Source organism: Doryrhamphus excisus, chromosome 5 (genome assembly GCF_030265055.1).
Source record: "Doryrhamphus excisus isolate RoL2022-K1 chromosome 5, RoL_Dexc_1.0, whole genome shotgun sequence".
NCBI classification, from domain to species: Eukaryota; Metazoa; Chordata; class Actinopteri; order Syngnathiformes; family Syngnathidae; genus Doryrhamphus; species Doryrhamphus excisus.
The window spans coordinates 1,699,933-1,706,226 of NC_080470.1; the positions used below are offsets into that span (position 1 = coordinate 1,699,933).

Here is a 6,294-nt window from a genome sequence, read left to right on the forward strand (position 1 = left end):
GGTGTCCTGCGGGCCACATTTGGCCCTCGGCCCGCATGTTTGAGACCCCTGATTTATACATATTTTGCTAAGTATTTTCTGAGAGATAATTCTTTATTTTTTTTAAATCTTTTTTTATAGACATGACAAAACACGACTATAGTCACATTTATACTCTTTTTATTTACAACATATTGCGCAACTGCAGGGTCTTGAGACACATGCTAACTTGCAAACTAGACCGCTAGCGACCTAAACGGTAGCCTTCAAGTTATTTCCTTTCAACTTAAATAGCCAAAAACTTACCACTTCCACACGGATAGGGAGGATAACTATTAACAGTTATTTAACCTTTAACATGAACATGAATCAAACGTAATCATTTTTTCTGGGTACATGATACCATACAGCATCCATATCAAACTTGCGCGGGGCCGCACTAACATTAAACTTTCATATCAAGGCGGGGGCCTCAAACTAGTGTCCTGTGGGCCACATTTGGCCCTCGGCCCACATGTTTGAGACCCCTGATTTATACATATTAAGCTAAGTATTTTCTGAGAGATAATTCTTTATCTTTTTTTAATCTTTTTTTATAGACATGACAAAACAAGACTATAGTCACATTTATACTCTTTTTATTTACAACATATTGCGCAACTGCAGGGTCTCGAGACACATGCTAACTCGCAAACTAGAGAGCTAGCCACCTCAACGGTAGCCTCCAAGTTATTTCCTTTCAACTTAATTAGCCAAAAACTTACCACTTCCACACGGATAGGGAGGATAACTATTAACAGTTATTTAACCTTTAACATGAACATGAATCAAACGTAATAATTTTTTCTGGGTACATGATACCATACAGCATCCATATCAAACTTGCGCGGGACGCACTAACATTAAACTTTCATATCAAGGCGGGGGCCTCAAACTAGTGTCCTGCGGGCCACATTTGGCCCGCGGGCTGCGTGTTTGAGACCCCTGGGTTAGTGCAAAATTTGTTCTCAATCAAATATCACTCCACACTCTTTATTGCTCTCTGGTTCTACCATATCTTACTTATTGTGTGGAAATATGGGATAATAACTATAAAAGCAATCTTCACTGGCTAAATGTACTGCAAAAAAGGCCAGTAAGGATAATTCAGAGAACATACTAACTCCTTATTTCTAAAATGACAAATACTTCAACTTGCTGATATAGTTCATCTTCAAACAGCTAAAATAATGCATAAGGCTAAAAATAAGCAATTAGCTAAAAATGTCATCCAATACTTCTCTACAAGAGAGGAGAAATATGATCTCAGGGAAGAAGTACATTTGAAACACAAGCCCGATCACTTTAGGCCCCAAAGTGCTTCCTAACTATGAACCATATAAGGACATCCACCCCTCTGTGACATCACAAAGGGACAGTTTTACCACGCCTTTTGAAACCGAGCGTTTTGAGCCATCCCAAAACTTCTTTCAGGGCTCACTTCCAAATACGCAAACCTCATGACATGAAACTTTGGCATAGTTTAACACAAGAATACAACATTTTAACTACATTTATAGGTCAGAAAAGGGGAAAAAGCATAATAGGTCCCCTTTAATATATATATATTTATCCACCCATAATAAAAACTTCCATTGAAAAACTGCAGTTTGTCTTCAGTTGTTTTGTCATTGGCTAATTTTAACTAAATTTGTTTGATGATCCGAAACATTTAAGAGTGACAAATATGCAAAAAAAAAAAATGGTAATGGTTTAATTTTATTTGAACATGCGTGCATGAATGCATCCCATAATCAGTTCCCAGTTCCACATGTCCAAAAGGAGTAGGAAGAAGCAAAGCTTATTAAATCCTACCCCTCCATCTGGTACTTTTACAATCAGTAACTGTTACATTTGTTCACTTCCTGCTTTCATAATATAGTTTAAGTTTTTTTATTTAATTAAAAAAATAAAAAAAATAAAATAAAATAAAAAAATAAAAAAATAAAAAAATAAAAAAATAAAAAAATTAAAAAAATAAAAATTTTAAAATTAAAAAAATATAAAATTATTATTATTTTTTTTATCCCGTACCAAAGTACGAGGGGATATGAGCATCCAATGCCATAATGGGTACCATAGTAGGTTACCCATTACCAGTAGGTGTAAAACGCATAATTTTGGATAAAACTGTATATCATTAGCTTGTGATACAAGGCTGTATTAACTGTAAAATATTCCATTTATGAAGAAGCAATCCCGTTTCGCAGAAATTCACGTGGTTATTGGTCAATGTTTAAAAATGAAAGGTTATTTCTGATTTTTTTTTTTTTATTCCAAACCAAGAATCCTATTGCTTTTTTTACACGTAACAGTCCACCTGGTATTATTGTATCTGTAAAATTGTCATGCAATCTGCTATTATTATTTATTATTTTATATTTATATTTAAATATTTTTAAAAAATAATAAAATATTATAATAATTAAAATAAAATTAAAATAATAATTATTATATTATTATGTAAAATATGCAAATATAACAATAATATTATATATAATTAATATAATAATTAGCTTTAATATAATGAATATAATAATCATAATAGTTATAATAATAATATAATAATTATTATTTTAATTTTTATTATTATTATGTGCTTGTGTCCCTTTTGAGTTGAGTTTAAATTAAATACTTTTGAAAGATTGGGCGGGCCGTATTCAAACACTTGGTGGGCCGGATGTGGCCCCCGCGCCGTAGTTTGCCCACCCCTGCTCTTGACAGTTTGGAGATTTGACAGCCTTATATGGTCATCAAAAGTGAAAGTAAAAAGCCAATATTTTAACACAGAAAAAAATTCCAGGGACAAAATGGAAGCAAAGGAAAGAAGTAAAAAGTAATACAGAACAAATAGTTTTAGACGTATAGAAACGTTTTGAACGCAACGGCGGACATGTTTGCAGTTTCGACTGTTTGTTATGGTGACAGGAAACTGCAAAGCACCTCTACACCGAAGAGGGAAACCACAGCAGGCTTGTTGCTTCTCTTTTCCGGGGAAGATCAGAAGTGGACTTGGGGCACGTAAGTGAATTAAAACATAAACTCCAATTTCAATCCTCCATGATGTAAACGTAATAATGTTTCAACTGAATCACTGACTTACTGTATTGTTCCATAATTCAAAACAGGATTCTCGTTTTTTTTATGCATTTCACACGGAAAGCAAATGTTTTTTTTTCTGTCAAGTGCTAAGAAAAACAGCTGCCGGCGGTGACGCATTCACTTACGCTGGTAATTTGGAGATATAATATCAAACAATCTAATGCAATATTTATGTGCGAAGTTGTACTGCCAGCCAAGACAAATCTCCAAAACTTGTTGTGAGTACTTATTTAACTTAAGTAACCAAAGTAATACAGTTAGCAAACATACAAATGTCTTTTTCCAGAGCGCATAAGATAAGATAACATAAGATAAGATAAGATAACATACGATAAGATGGCTGCACGGGCGACCGAGCGACATAACCGAGTTCAATTCCACCCTCGGCCATCTCTGTGTGGACTTTGCATGTTTTCCCCCGTGCATGCTAGGTTAATTAGCCACTCCAAATTGTCCATAACTATGAATGTGAGTGTGAATGGTTGTTTGTCTATATGTGCCCTGTGATTGGCTGGCCACCAGTCCAGGGTGTACCCCGCCTCTCTCTCGCCCGAAGACAGCTGGGATAGGCTCCAGCGCCCCCGCGACCCTTGTGAGGATAAGCGGTAGAAATTGGATGAATGAATGAATGAGTTCTCCTCCTATTTTGTGTGGAAGTGGTAACTTTTTGGCTTCTTATTTTGTCTTTCCTCACCCTCGGCCATCTCTGTGTGGAGTTTGCATGTTCTCCCCGTGCATGCGTGGGTTTTCTCCGAGTATTCCGGTTTCCTCCCACATTTCAAAAACATGCTAGGTTAATTAGCCACTCCAAATTGTCCATAACTATGAATGTGAGTGTGAATGGTTGTTTGTCTATATGTGCCCTGTGATTGGCTGGCTGGCCACCAGTCCAGGGTGTACCCCGCCTCTCTCTCGCCTGAAGACAGGACAAGATAGGCTCCAGCACCCCCGCGACCCTTGTGAGGATAAGCGGTAGAAAATGGATGAATGAATGAATGAGTTCTCCTCCTATTTTGTGTGGAAGTGGTAACTTTTTGGCTTCTTATTTTGTCTCTCACCAACCTTGGCCATCTCTGTGTGGAGTTTGTATGTTCTCCCTGTGAATGCGTGGGTTTTCATCAGGTATTCCGTTTTTTTCCTCCCACATTCCAAAAACATGCTAAGTTAATTAGCGACTCCAAATTGTCCATAGGTATGAATGTGAGTGTGAATGGTTGTTTGTCTATATGTGCCCTGTGATTGGCTGGCCACCAGTCCAGGGTGTACCCCGCCTCTCTCTCGCCTGAAGACAGCTGGGATAGGCTCCAGCACCCCCTGCGACCCTTGTGAGGAATGAATGAATGAATGTTATATTTTCTGCTGCACGGTGGACGAGTGGTTTGCAACCAGGCCACACAGCTAGGAGACCAGAGTTCGATTCCACCCATGTCTGTGAGGAGTTTGCATGTTCTCCCCGTGCATGCATCGGTTTTCTCCGAGTATTCCGGTTTCCTCCCACATTCCAAAAACATGCTAGGTTAATTAGCCACTCCAAATTGTCCATAGGTATGAATGTGAGTGTGAATGGTTGTTTGTCTATATGTGCCCTGTGATTGGCTGGCCACCAGTCCAGGGTGTACCCCGCCTCTCTCACTCTAAGACAGCTGGGATAGGCTCCAGCACCCCCACAACAGTATCACTCGGATACTGTGAACATCCAGCAGCAACACAACATTTTGGCATGACTACTATTTTGATGAAAAATATACTGAACCAGGGCTGCACAGTGGACGAGTGGTTAGCACACAGGCTTTGCAGCTAGGAGACCCGAGTTCAATTCCATCCTCGGCCATCTCTGTGTGGAGTTAGCATGTTCTCCCCGTGCATGCGTGGGTTTTCTCCGGGTACTCCGGTTTCCTCCCACATTCCAAAAACATGCTAGGTTAATTAGCGACTCCAAATTGTCCATAGGTATGAATGTGAGTGTGAATGGTTGTAATAATAATGTAATAAGTAATGTAGGGGCACCACAGGGGACAGTCCTGTGTCCATTTCTGTTGACTCCGTACACGTCTGATTTCCAGTCCATGCCACCTGTAGAAGTTCTCTGATGACTCTACAGTGGTTGGGTGAATCAGAGACGGACAGGAAGTGGAGTGCAGGACAGTGATTGCTGACTTTGTAGAGTGGTCCCATGCAAACCACCTGCTCCTGAATATGAACAAGACCAAGGATGTGGTGATGCAGTGGGACCCATCACCATTCAGGCCCAGGAGGGGGCAGTAGTGGACCGATACAAATACTTGTGCCAAGCCAAACTAGCTGTCCATTATTAATTTTCCATTAGTTTTTTTTTGGGTGACTACTTTACATTTATGTACCTGGTCATTAGTTCCTCAGCAAATACTCTAAACCAGGGGTCTCAAACATGCGGCCCGCGCAAGTTTGATATGGATGCTGTATGGTATCATGTACCCAGAAAAAATTATTACGTTTGATTCATGTTCATGTTAAAGGTTAAATAACTGTTAATAGTTATCCTCCCTATCCGTGTGGAAGTGGTAAGTTTTTGGCTATTTAAGTTGAAAGGAAATAACTTGAAGGCTACCGTTTAGGTCGCTAGCTGTCTAGTTTGCAAGTTAGCATGTGTCTCAAGACCCTGCAGTTGCGCAATATGTTGTAAATAAAAAGAGTATAAATGTGACTATAGTCGTGTTTTGTCATGTCTACAGGGCTCTAATAATGCTTTGGTAATTTTAATCTGAAAAACCCACCAACTATATGTGGTTTCTTAAGTTTTTATTATTTGCCGTTTTATTATTATTATTATTATTATATTTATTTATTACTGATTGATTGATTTTCTTTATTCTTGATTTGTTTATTTATTTTTCATCTTATTTTGTGCAGAAAAATAAAAAGTAAGATATTTGAGAACAGTGGAATGTTTTATCAGAGCTTTTATTGTAGAAAATCGGAACCAAAGCACTGAAAAAGTTTGGATATTTTTCTGTTTTTAATAAATTTAATAAATATTTTTTTTTCCAGAGCTTTTCTTGTAGAAAATTGGAACCAAAGCAAAGTTTTTAAATTTTTTTTGTTTTTAATAAATGCGTTTTTTTTTTTGAAAACCTGATGTGGCCCAGTCTCACCCAGACCATAGCTCCAGTGGCCTCCAAAGTAAATTGAGTTTGA

General features: G+C 38.0%; 1 protein-coding gene across 8 annotated transcripts in view; it reads right to left on the reverse strand.

Moving 5' to 3' along the window:
- Nucleotides 1–6,294, reverse strand: part of slc5a5 (solute carrier family 5 member 5) — a 59,548-nt gene that overhangs the window by 26,487 nt on the left and 26,767 nt on the right. The window lies entirely within an intron of this gene.